The sequence below is a fragment of the Clarias gariepinus genome, chromosome 3 (genome assembly GCF_024256425.1).
Source record: "Clarias gariepinus isolate MV-2021 ecotype Netherlands chromosome 3, CGAR_prim_01v2, whole genome shotgun sequence".
In the NCBI taxonomy this organism is placed as follows: domain Eukaryota; kingdom Metazoa; phylum Chordata; class Actinopteri; order Siluriformes; family Clariidae; genus Clarias; species Clarias gariepinus.
Genome location: NC_071102.1, coordinates 44,233,061 through 44,247,306, shown reverse-complemented (window position 1 = coordinate 44,247,306; position 14,246 = coordinate 44,233,061).

Here is a 14,246-nt window from a genome sequence, read left to right as displayed (position 1 = left end):
TAACACACATGATGTCATTATATAACTCCTGTTATCCGTTATCACCCAAATGAAGGTGGGTTACCTGTTGAGTCTGGTTCCTCTCAAGGTTTCTTCTTATTGACATCACAGAGAGTTTTTCCTTGCCCTTGCATGGTGGGTTTCCTCCGGGTACTCTGGTTTTCTCCCACAGTCCAAAGACATGCAGGTTAGGTTAATAGGCATTCGCAAATTGTTCGTAGTGTGTCAATGGTCGTCTAAGTATGTGTGTGCGCCCAACGATGGATTGGCACCCTGTCCAGGGTGTATTCCATCTCATGGCCGAAGAAAGAATAACATATATTTGGGACAACGCTCTATTTTCCCTCACATGCCTCTCAATATGACACCCAAATCTTTTAATGACATTCTCCACTTCACTCTACATCACCTGGCATGGTCTACATGTGTGTGGGTGTGTGAAGCATTAAAGAATACTTTACATTTTGTTTTGGAAGAATTTCCATCTGCATTAGGTTTAAGCTGTATTTAGTTACTAAGCCAGTGTGTGTATATAAGTATGTGTGGTTGAGTGCGGATGTGTGATGTGGTCGATGTCTTCTTTCTCTCCACATCACTGACCGTGAGTCTCTTCATCCAATATAAGGGTTTCTCTATGAGTTTACTCCATCATGAGAGCCAGAGATGCATGGATGTTTGAGGAAATTGCATAAGACGCCATGCGTAGATAGATGGACTTCCTTGGTTGCCTCCTGCTGAGGGAAACTGTAAAAAAAATTGAAAGTATCTTTCAGAAATATGTACTCTGATCTTTCAAAATGCTTTGGGGGTTGTGCATGCCAAACAAGACCCACTCAGAGAACTCAGAGTTTGAAAAACAAAAACACATGTTCACAACAGGATCCATTTTCTGCAGTTATTACAGCAATGTGTAAAACCTTTAAAGCTGCTGTGTTGCGGTTTTTGATAAAGCACACTGGTCTCACTTGAATTCTTGGAGATTTATGTAGATTTGACCTTTTACAAAAAATGCTCCAGATAACTGCCAGGTTATGTCCACTAGCTCACTCTGGACTTGTGTGGGGTAAGCTTAGCAGGAATTAAGGATCTACAACTTCTGAGTGCTTGAAGGATGGGGATGCCTAGCTCCTTCTAAAAATGCCCTTGATAGTCTTGCTTAAGGATCGAACATTGGCAGCTCGCCAGTGTCAGGATTTAAATATAAAAGTACAATAACTCAGTAACCCAAAGCCTTAACCATTAAGCCACAGTAACGTCCTCTGTTCATCAATGAGCCTTCTAGAAGATTTTCTAAGCTTACAAAGATGCCTCCTGGTGGATCAGAATGTAAAAGCATATCAAAGCATTAAAAAAAAATAAAAAATTTTAAATGCCTCCTGATCCCCTAGGACACCAACCTTCTATAGCCATGTGATGAGAAAGATGTCCTAAATGGCTTTTTGTGTTGTGGAAGTATACAGGAGTACAAGTGGAGGAGGACTGTTACATTGCTGGTCATTAGAGGTCACTAGAGAGCCTGCATACATAAAAAAAAAAAAAACTACAATAGAGTTTTAAGATCAAAACTAGAAACCATACTTTGAACTATAATGCCTGTATTAGGAAAACACACCTTAAGAAACACCTTTGATCTGGGACAGTGGGAGCATGTAAGTATACCTGCACAATTTCTGCCACTTGAGCTCCTCTTATTGTTATGCAATATTCAAATTAGAGTTGTTTTTAAGACCAGCATTGTCAACGTCCAAGAACAGGACTAAGTGAGATCAAGTCAGAACCAAGTCTTAATTTGTCCAAGGTCAAATGAAAGCAAGAATCAAGGTCAAGGTCAAAGGCAACAAATTCAACTAGTTCTTTAACAACAGTACTTGGCCTTATTTATACATTTTCCCAGTGATTATGCTGCTTTCTAGAAGACAGAAAACAAACAATCTGTTGTTGTTCAAGACCAAATTTATCCAGATGACCACTTAAGTTCTAGACCACTAATTCACATGCTCATTAGTTTATAACTAACAAAAACACTAGTAAAACTAAAACTACTCCTGGTGTGTAGATGCTATCATTTCAACATACATTTATGGATATCATGAAGCATGGATTCAAGATAAATGAGCTAAAAGAAGAAAAGAAAAATGCCAGTGACAGAAACTGGCATCCAAACAGGAAGTTTTACACACCATCTGTTTTCCATCAGTTAAAATCTAAAAGTAAGCATGTACTGGCCTCGGGCATTTTAAAAGCAGTGTTGATACAGTGCACAGATAAAGAACAGACCAGGAGGTAAATCTGAGCATCACTTTTCCTAAACATTTCAAAGAGTGCTTGCAGAAATGCAGGTGGCATATTTTTAATTCAATTCAATTCAATTCAATTTTATTTGTATAGCGTTTTAATGTCATTGTCGCAAAGCAGCTTCACACAATCAAAAGAATTATTTAAGTTTGTATGGAGTGTGAGTGTGCATGAATCAAAATGGTCAGATAGTCTCTGGCAAGCAAGCCAAGGGCGACAGTGGCAAGGAAAATCTCCCTGAGATGGTAATAGGAAGAAACCTTGAGAGAAACCAGACTCAACAGGGAACCCATCCTCATTTGGGTGAAGCAGAAAGCAAAAATTGATCTGCATTCATACTTTGAGTTAGGTGGCAGCCAGTTCAGTTATGACAGTTGATGTTAATTGATGTTAATATGGAGTCCAGGAAGTTATTGGAGACTCAGATAGACTTGTAGGCAATTTCAGTCCTGAACTATCGAGCAACTGCAGCCAAATCAAGTCCTCAGAGAAACAGCTGTCAACACCAGTCAAGGCCAGAACTGTCTTTATGGTGGAGTGAAACCATCCCCAGACACCAGACGCATCCCAAAGAGACATACCGGGCGTCCTTGTGACGAAATCTCCAACCAGAAGTGGGGCACCAGGATGGGTCAGACAGGTCCGAAGGGCAGAGGGAGTCTGGATCACTGGCAGCTCAGGAACGACATGTGTAGCTCGACATAGAGAGGTCCTTAAGACCAATGTATGGAAGTCAATCAGAGACTTAGATATATAGCTAAATACCATATGTAGTCATAAAATGTGAAATTCTCTCCTCCTACAAAATAATCGCTTACTCCTTAACATCAAATGTTGAGCAGGTGAATTTGATGTAAACTGACATGAAAGATGGAATTTTCCTCTTTTTTTATGGGTAAATAAAATTGCTAAGGTGACAAGGTTAGGAAAAGAAGCCGAGATTGAGGTATTGACGGGAAAAAAAGAATAAATTGACCTGGAACTAGACTGGAAATGAGAAAGAATGTGCTGAGGAAAAAAAGCCAGAGAAGAAAGAAGCATGGGAAGTTTTGATTTTTCTACTTCTTCTATGTGAAAAAAAGTGTACCAATGTTCTGTAATTATGTTTCCTCATAAATCTTTGTCCTTCTAAGCTGAACTGGTTTTGTTAGTTCTCCCAACCCAATCATAAGATCCTGTCAGATTACTGGAGGCCAGAGTGCTTTATCGCCTTGTGCGGTTCTCCGGTGCAGGTGGGATTTTGCTTTGCTGAGCTCTCAAGAGGGCCATCACCAGTGTTTGACATTTGAAATCTAAACCTTCATCCCTCCGCACGTTGCTTGTGATACCAGGTTGGTTTGTACACGAATGCACAGCTAATCAGTAGCAAATGGTGTGGACAAGCAAGTTCTTCAGGCAGCTGGCAGTGCCAATCTTGTTACATGGCAGCAGCTTGGCCAGCTTTTCTCCTACACAGACCTAATGTTTATTTCCATGGCAGTTGCAGTTCTGTGCAGCAGTGGAAAGTTTTTGGAGCTTTTGCTTCTTGAATGGTTTGTTTCAAAATGTGTGAAAAAAAAAAAAATCATCCTGCAATGTGCGCTAGTTTTCCACCATGAGTCTGGTGATTTTAGTCTATTTCTGTTTGGCCTTTTTTTTCAGCGGTTTCACTGAAACCTTCCAGCCTGAACACAAGATTAACACTTTTCTCTCACTCGCCGACCGCCACTTCCATTTTTGGCTGCTCTTGTCGATTCGCTCAAAGATCATTCATTCTTGGCCTCCTGTGAATGCAAATAATGACAGTGAGATTATTGGAGCGGTGTTTGTGTTAACAAACTAAGTTTCTGGGATCAGGACCATAACCACGCATTGTGCTGCCAAGTATGGAGAAGCAAACACTTCCATGTGTAACAGAGGGTTGAAAGCTCTAAACCAGACTCGCAATTACCTCGCTCAGGCTAGTCCAATTTTTTAAAAAAAAGTTTCTTTCAAATAGAGGTGTTAAAGTCCGCAAATTCTGTACTTTAAATAAATTCTCTGGAAAAATAATTAATTCTTTACTTTTGTCGAAGGAGAAAAATTTTTACATTTTATTTTTATTTGAGAATGATTCTAGATGCTTATTTAAATCTCAATTGTTTTGGTTCCCGGTGTTAGATTAATGCAACATTTACCAAGCAACCAAGAAAAAAAAACATAAAAGCAAGTCAGAATACGTCAAGCATTAGTGTAGCATAAATAAAAACACCAGATACACCAATGCCACAATAGTTTCCAGTTTAACAACTGCATTGCACAACATGCACTGTATTGTTTTTGTTTTGTCAGTTTTTTCTTCTTCCCAATTTTGCTCATACAACGCAAGTACAAGTAGCGATAGATCGAAACCAGACTCCAGTACATCTCAACAACGTCATTGTGCATCATCACTTTCTACTACCTCATCATTTACATCAACTTTTTTCCAACTTAGTGTTTTGCCAGCTATCCTTGTAAGTAGCTTCTGCTGGGGGAAAAATTGGGAAACACACAAATTCCCTTTTTCCCACCCAGCATCTCCATTGCTTCATCTCCACCCTTGCACACCCTTTCCCCAGCTCTGTAGTCTGTAACGTGATGAACTCATAATAACATAATAGCTGCTTTTCGCTCAAAAACAAGTTACTCCATGTGCCAGTGTAAAAGAAAAGTTATTTTGTTCGGATGAAAATCTACTGATGTTTTTTTTTTAAGGTGCTGAAAAATTGGAATTTTTCTTTTTTTTTTTGGAATTGGAACTTTTAATGTACCTACATGAAAAGTTGCAACATCTTTCCTTTTACCCTTCCTAATCTAAGTTGACTACATGACCACTAGGTTGACCTCATGAAAAAAGTGTAACAAAGTTCAGGTGACCACATGCACGTAGAAGTAGCATTCTGTGTTTGGAGGAGTAAAGATGGGGAGTTTGGGACTGTTTGGAAAGGGGCTGGTAAATCTCGATTTCAGCTGTGACATTCCGATGGTAGGGTCAGACTTTGGCGTGAAAAAAAATAGCATGTCACAAACCTAAATTCATCTCAAACTCATCTTTTTTAACATGACAATCAGGTCATTGTGCTTAAATGGCCTTCACAGTCACCGAACCCCAAGCTAATAGAGCATCTACGGGATTTGGTATACAGTAAAAAGAAAATTCTTGGATCTCGGATGTGTAGGCAACAAATTACCAGTGACTGCGTAATGCTGCATCACTATGGACCAAAATTTCTCTAAGGAATGTTTCCAGCACCATGTTGAATAAACATTATGCCATGAAAAAATATATATATTGAACATCATTCTTCACCAGAATTCAAATGAAGACCAGTTCAAAAAAAGTATCACAAGCCCAGTGTAGCCCTGACAATTGTGAGTGTACGTAAACTTCAGTCTGCAGCTGTATTCTCTACGAAATGTGTTACAGTAAGACCAGCTGAGTGATAAGTGGATCATGAAAAATTCCTTCCCTTCTTTTTCTCCACTGATGAAATGTGATGCTATTGTTTGGAGAAACGTTACCATTGAAACGCAGACCTTTGTACGTTTTTTATTTTATTTTTTTTTCTCTGACTGTTTGGAGTTAACGTGCTAGATTATTATTCGCCTCTGACTCAATCTAAACCTCATGGTGGGACCAAAGTGAATAAAGCTTTTTGCTCACTATTTCTCCTTCATCATCTCTCACTCTTTAGTCTTTTTCTCGGTGGGATTCCATAAGTGGCATCATATATGAAACTGTGTGTGTGTGTGTGTGTGTGTGTGTGGAAGGCTGGGATTCTTTGCGGTATCCCTGCGTGCTTCAGCTGTGATCTCACCATAGGCCCAAGCAGCTCCAGTCATGGTTGTCAAGGTCTCTATGTTTTCTTTCCAGGGCTTGAGTGTCCCTTTATGACACTTTGGAACCAGGATCTTTATTGGAAAGCAAAAATGTTTAATGTGCAATAATTAAGGTTTGAACAGTAGGACCAGAAAAATTTAATCCATATTTTTTGTATAAAGGACCAAAACGCACTATCGTGCCCATAATGGTTCCTACAGATGGCTCTATAAACGGCACAGGCTTAACCGGTTGTAAAAACTGGCCTGCGCTGCATGCGCCCTGGACTGTCAGGGAGGAATGAAAGATGAGTGAGAAAAAAGGAAAGAGAGAGGAAAAGGCAGGGAGGGAAAGAGAGATGGATGACGGTGTTGAGATTTTCTGCTAGGGTCATTATGCCCTGATTGCTGCCAAATTCTAGACTGTTTGTGTATCCACTTTGGAGACAGATGTGTATAGATCAGACTCCCATAAATACAGAATGGACTGATGTTTCTCCTTTTGCATTTTCACACTTTTTGTGAAAAAAAATCCAGTTTTAAATAAAAATTCAGTTTTTAAGCCAACACATAGGAAATAAAATACAATGGTGCGTGCTGTCACACGGTAATAATGAATGATAGCGAGATGTGCATGCTTGAAACAGGTTCTCACTGTAGGTTCTAGCAGCTGGAGAAAGTCATTCCTTCACCAGCCTCTTTTTTTCTCTCTTGAAGAAGTGTAGCATTACAGATAGTTTTTATTCTGAAGCGCTCATAAAAATTAAAGCCCTGACACTGGAGACTCCTTCCAGAAATGTTCAATTACAGCAATGAAGACCTTCATGTTTCATATGTGCACTGTGTAAATCAACAGTGTCTGTGTAAACGCAAATAATCTGGCTGTTTTTATGCAAAAGCCAAAAATATGCCTTTACACGTAAGCATCTGTTAACACAATATAATATTGTTTGCACAAGATAAATAACTTGTTTCCATAAATGACAAATAGATCAATAATTTGTTGCCACAAGAAAATAAAATGTTTTGAACAAAATAATTTGAACAAACATGATAAACAACTTGTTTGCACAAGATAAAAAACTTGTTCCCAGACAATTCTCCATTGTATTAGTTTAGACATTTGTAGAGTTGTGAAACAATGCATACTGTAGATTTGCAAAAGCTCAGCATAAAAACAAAAATGTACCCAATTTTGCATGTTAATTTTTAATTAGACAAATTATTATGCCCATATTTACATCGTATGTATAATTTTTGCTTTTACATCACAGTGCAGTGCACAGAACACAAAAGTTTAATAATTGTTAAAAAGCGAATAATTCAGAATCTTACTATGTCGTGTGTGCTTTTAAGCTGAGTGCACCATGCGAATATCTGGAAACCCTAAACACACACACACACACACACACACACACACCCCTCGTATTCATGCGTAATACACTTTTATGAACTGGCACTAGCTCACTTGCACAGGTAATATAGCACCAGAACAATTAATCACCCTCTAAAAACAAACCACCAAAATCTCGAAGGTTCAGAGAACGACAGCTGAGAAAATACGGAATCCCTCCTCTGGATGCTGCATCTTTGCCTCAACAGCAACCTGTTTTTGTTGGAATCCATGTTTTATGATAGCGGTTAGCGGCTTGAGGCTAGCTACGCAGCCACAGCATTGTGTTAATACTGTACGAGTTTACCTTGTGTAAACCTTACAGACCACTTCTATTAGAAAGCAAACACCAATAAAACTGTGGTTTAAAAAAGGCACACAGAGAACACACCGATAAGCCTAAGAAGCTTTAAGATGGCTAGCTTTGCAGGTTGAAGACGTGATCAATTAAAGACCATTTTTACCCACCAATCCTTTAGCTTGAAATCTTAACATATCTGTTGAAGCTTTTTGTTAAAACCTTTTGACAGGTTTTTGATTATTATTCAGATAATTTTTTCGCATTTTTATTTAGATTATCATTATTCACCTCTTGATGAATTGTTGAAGTGATAATTGGCTCATACACTACATCTCCACCGACTAAATTGTTTTGGGGTTTCATTTCTTCTCAGCTTCCTCACAGAAAGAAATTCGTAATGAGCATCTGCTCATTAAAGGGGATGACGGGTATTGATGCATGTGTGGTGATCGTCTCCCAAAAGCTTACGGATTCTTGCCTTTTCCCTGCAGATCTAAAATGAGTAATGTGAAGGAGATCCCAGCGCTGACAGGAAACCTCATTGAGCACAGTTTTAGGATTAGTGTCAAAGAGCAGATGTCTGGAACTGGAAGCTTGAAAGAAACAAGAATCTGTCCCTTTTTCTTTGTCTTTTTTTTTTTTTTAGTTATGTCTAGCAGTCCAGACCTGCAGAAATCTTTGCCCTCAGGAGACCTTCTTTGAAAAAGTGTGGTGTTTATCTGTTCTTCCTGTTTTTAAGTTAACTCTGCCCTGTGGAGAGAGCAGCTTGATTGGGTAAACCTCCGCCCCATACCCTTTCAAATGATATCTGGAATCTAAAATGGACTTAACTTGTATTTTATGTAATGAATCTGGACAACAAAAAATGTATGTTATATTAATATAGAATGTGTTCATATTACATTCAAACAGCTGCAACTCTGCCTAGAGGAGGCTGTCTAATAAAAGTATTAGTCAAGAAAGCAAACCCTGGAGAAGGGGCCAGGGGTTACTCTGAGCATGATGCTTCCACCACCGTGCTTCTCAGTCCATCTCAGTGTCTTTGTACCAAGGCCAAGAAGTTAAATTTTAGTCTCATATTTTCCTTTTTCGTGCAAGCTGCAAATATGATTTCATATAGAAAATTTTCACCGTTTTTTTATAATGTGTATGTATGCAGAGCTTCTCCCATCCGAGCTCCTTTACCCTTTCCCTACTCCCTTGGTTACTCCTCTGATAAATACAGTACACTAGGTTATAGCAAGTTCAACGAGGTGAACATTTACAGTCTGCAAGCCACTGCATGTCTTTGGTGGCCACTGAGAGAGCTTCTTCAGCATGTACACCACACTTCTCCTGCAGCTTTTCAAGGATCAGCATCGAAGAGGTTGCATCCTGTGGAATAAAACTTAGGATTAAATTAGATACAATACAGGCGTGTTTGATTTGGACTTTGCTCAAGCTTTTGGGTTATGGCTCAGGCAGATGAGGATCAGTAACAGAACCTGAAAAGGTTGCTGGCTCTAGTCCCAGGTCCACGAGTTAGAACGTGATGTATGCTGAAGCTGCATACTGAAGCTTATGTAAAAAAAAAGAAAGAAAAAAAAGGAAGGTAAAGGAATGATAAAAGGGTTTAAACGATCTACATTTACACTTACTATTATGTATACAATATGCTAACACTTTATAAAATAATATTATTATTATTACTATTATTATTATTATTATTATTATTAATATTTGTTCATTTACTTTCATTCACAATAATTCACAACAGTTCATTGCAGTTGCCAATATTTTGTCCAGCAATGGAAAATGCAGGAAATTAATTGTACTCTCTAGAGTGAGTGTATCTACTTCATGAATATACGTATATTTACAACTGGATGTAAATTGATTTTGAGAGAATTTAATTGAAGAAAAATACTGCATAAAATGGAAAATAGTGGAAATCAGTAATTTATCTTTTCAATCCCAATGATGACTTCTCTACTCCTTTTCCTTCCATTAAGTGTTGATGGATTTGCGAGCGTGAAACCATGTTGACCCTGTTGGTGCATCAGCATCACTACAACCCTGCCTCATTCCCCACTTTGCCCTGATTCTGCAAACATAAATCAAATAAAAAAATATGGCTTCCCATACCAGAGCCTAATTAATCCCTGGCATTCTTTTTAAAAATTGTGTATTTTGCTTACGATCCAAATATCTGCTCACTCCAAGCCAAAGAAACATCATGAAATGATTGTTTTGTGAAAAACCTGATGTTGGTTGTTCGGCATTTGGCACACAACACCTCCAACTCTCATCCCACCATATGTTCTCCAGACTTTATTCATTTATCTTACACGATGCTAAAAGTCTTATGAAGGATGCATAACTAAAGTCCAAAACTGAAACCTGTGTATCCAAACATAGGGCTTAACAGAAGGGTTCTGGCTAATCTCCTTTATAGTATTCCTGCTTTTCCAGGTAAACAGCAACTTTAAACGTTCCATATTCTAATTCCTGAACTGAAAGAACTGCTAGTTAATGCATTTTTATACCTCAAACTTCCCTTTCCAAACGAGCCATTTCATTGCCTATATAAGTGAGCTACTGCTGAGCCACCACCACCGCTTCAGAGGAGAGCAGAACTGTCAAACAACAAGGGGGGGGTGTCTCTTCTTACATGAGGTCACATAAGGTGGAAAATCTAATTGGCCTGTTTAAGCCCTGGTTTGTTCACACTGCAGAACCATCATGTCTAAAAAGTGAATTTTGTCTAATAGATGCAGTTTAATGTGCAACTATTAGAGGCACACAAAAACACTTAAAATGGCTTCAGTAAACCACAAATCATTTGCCTGCATGCATGACTACAGCCACATTTGAAGACATTAGTCCTAGAAGTCCAGACCTTGATAGTTTTTAAATATTTTTTTATTTTGCCTTGTACAGCTAAATAATGTTACAGAGGTATTCATACGATTGGGTGATTGGATAATTGCATGGGTTATGTGCTGGGTTACAAAATAGAGAGTTTGGTGAGTTTATACACATAAAATTAATGACGTAAGAATTTAGTTTAAGTCATTAAATGGTGTACTGATATTAACACTTCTACATTTCAGAGCTACAAGTTAGCCATACAGTAGCATGAGTGTAGTTTTGGAGTTTCAGGACTTTTATTGGTGTCCCGTTTACAGACTGTTTTCATTTTAACTCTGGAAAGGCAGTCAATCCACAGCTTGCTATAGTTAAACTAAATGTTGCATATGAATCTTTATTAGTACTGTTATTATTATTGATCATTTATAGAGGAATGTTTTTATAGGGACTTTTATCATTTATATCAAACAGCATTTTTTTTTTTGTATTGAAACATTGGAGTACAGATCAGTTATAAGTCAGGAACTTGATATCTTCCCAGCGACAGTTGGAAAGGATTGATCTTGCCGTAACAACACGCACAGACTCCCAATAGAGACACACGCACTGTGGGTTTATATGGCGACCAGAATAGGATAGACTGTTGTGTCCTTGGCTTTCCTATTTTGTCACAGGACATTAAAATGGTATGTCTGGTAAGGGCTTGTTATTGCAAGTCTGTATTTGATTGAAGGTCAAGTTACTTCCAAGAAGAAAGTTACTTTAAACATCTTCAAAATTATATATCGTGATACAGAATGAAAGCATTTACATATGAACTAGGTGTAAAATTAACAAACACAATAAAGAAACAAACTTATTAGAAAGCCATTGAGAATAAACAGGGTTTAGGGACACAGAGTTGAACTTTGTACAGACAGTAGAATTCAGTTTGAGTAAACACACTCTTTATTTAATGGATCACAAGTCATGATCTGACTGTGCACATTTGCATATTTCCTTTCTAAACAGGAAGTCAGATTGGAGGCGTGTTAAAGTACAATGGCCAACTGCACTCAAGGTATACCCCGTTGCCACTGAATCTAAACAAACTTAAAGTAACTTACTGATCTAGCTAAGTATTGAGAACCGTGATGAGCCTTCTTCATGTTTGGTGACGATAGCCTCTGGGTTGTCACAGAGATGTGATGCAATTGTTCAGGCTTTGAACAGCCTCATGCTTATAAAACCACCACAAAAACTCACATAATCACCAACTTGCATAATCATTATAAATCGAGTCATTATAAAATAAAAAAATATTTTTACATTAGTCTTGCTAATTTGAAATTATTTTGCTTCTTATTTATAAAGTTTAAATTAGCCTGATATAAAATTTAAATGTGACTGGAAATCTGTTGGCTCACTTGATTCTTAAAAGCTTAAGAAGGATCAGGCGACCATATTAGCAAGCTAGTTAGGTAAGGTCTACAGTGATAGCTTTTATAGTGTATTATTCTCATTGCCTATCTAACACCAAAAAACTGAATAAAACTTTGCTAAAAGATAGTACAGTACATTAGTAGCCTCACCCTTATATGTTAAACATTAAAAGGCTAAGCAAAGCTAGCATGCTAGGATAGGCTGAGAGATTTGTCTATATCAGTCGTGTTTTAACTTTTATATTGCTAAACAGATTATTGTTTAGAACGTGATAAAATTTAAATTTAACATTTAAATTAGTTGTTACTGAAAACCCTTATTTTGTTCCCAAGGCAAGTCCTGTTTCCTGAGTTCTGACTGGCCAGAAAAATGCACTTTTCACAAAGGGACATAGGGGGCAGTAGCACATTTGTGTATACAGCTATAAACACTGAAATAGCACAACTTGAACAAGAGTAAAACAAAGGGATTTCCAGACATGCCAGAATGCACAATCACATCAGAATGAGTCCATCATTGTTCCTGTCCTGAAGAAACCTCATCCTGCTTCTCTCAATGATTATCGCCCTGTAGAGCCCTCACCTCAGTAGTGATGAAGTGCTTTGAACGCCTGGTCAGAGACTTCATCATTTCTTCACTAGCGGACACACTGGACCCACTACAGTTTGCATACCGCCCGAACCGTTCCACAGACAATGCAATCTCACATCTCCTCCACACATCACTTCTTTACCTGGACCCTAGGAAAGGGAATTATTTTTTAAAATGCTCTTCATCGACTACAGCTCTGCATTTAATACCATAATTCCCTCCACACTCACCACCAAGCTGGAGCACCTGGGACTCAGCTCATCAATGTGTCAGTGGATCTCCAAATTTCTGACTGGCAGACCACAGGCAGTAAGGGTGGGCGAACATGTCTCAGTCTCACTCACTCTCAGCACTGGAGCCCCCCAGGGTTGTGTTCTGAGTCCCCTGCTGTACTCTTTGTACACCCATGACTGCGTGGCCACTACTAACTCCACCGCCATCAAGTTTGCTGACAACACTGTCGTGGTGGGCCTGATCACCAACAATGATGAGTGATCTGGCAGATTGGAAATCTGGAGGCAGATTGGAAATCTGGAGAACTGGTGCCAGAGGAAACAATCTCCTCCTCAACGTCAGCAAGACAAAGGAGCTAATAGTGGACTTTAGTACAAAGCAGGAGAGGAACTACCAGACCCCCATCATCAACGAGAGCCCAGTGGAGAGAGTGGACAGCTTCCGATACCTCGGTGTTCTCATCAAGTAGGACCTGTCATGATCCTGTCACATCAACACCGTGGTGAAAAAGCACCATGCAGGACAGACGAGCTCTACAGAGGGTGGTGCGATCAGCTGAATGCATCATCCGCACCGAGTTCCCTGACATGCACTCGATCTAGAGCAAGCGGTGCTGGACCAAAGCCAAGAAGATCGTGAAGGACCTCAGCCATCCCAACAATGGACTGTTCTCTCTGTTCTCCGCAATTCCGCTCCCTGAAGGCCAACGCAGAGAGACTCAGGAGGAGCTTCTTCCCGCAGGCGATAAGGTCTCTCAATCACACTACCACACAGGACTGATAACATCTTTTTAAACTACCAACATGACTGGACAATCATGGACAATCATGGACACATTCATAGACACTTATATAATAGATATTTATATTTTCATTCTGGACCATTGCACAAGACACTCGTAATAAGTCACTTTTTATGCATATTTGCACAACCATTTTATATATTATTTTATATATATCCTTTTTTTTTCTTCTATATTTCTATATTTTTATTATGCCCTTATTTGTACAGTTTATTTTACTAGTTAAATTTATTTTCTGTAGTATTTCTCTTCATCCATATATATTTCTTACGTATAAGTTTAAAAAAAAAAATTAAGGTCACTGGCGGTCGTTTAAGCATTTCACAGCATATCGTATTGTGTATGACTGTGTATGTGACACATAAAATTTCAATTTCTATTTAAACAGTGTTTACTGTAATATGTGACTTTTAAGGAACACAAGCTAACAGAAAATTCCTACCATCCAAAAGATCAGGTGGACAAGTTTTATCCTTGTCATAACGCTTGATGGTTTACAGCTTCCCCAGGAGCTACTACTTTTAAGGGAGGGAATGTTC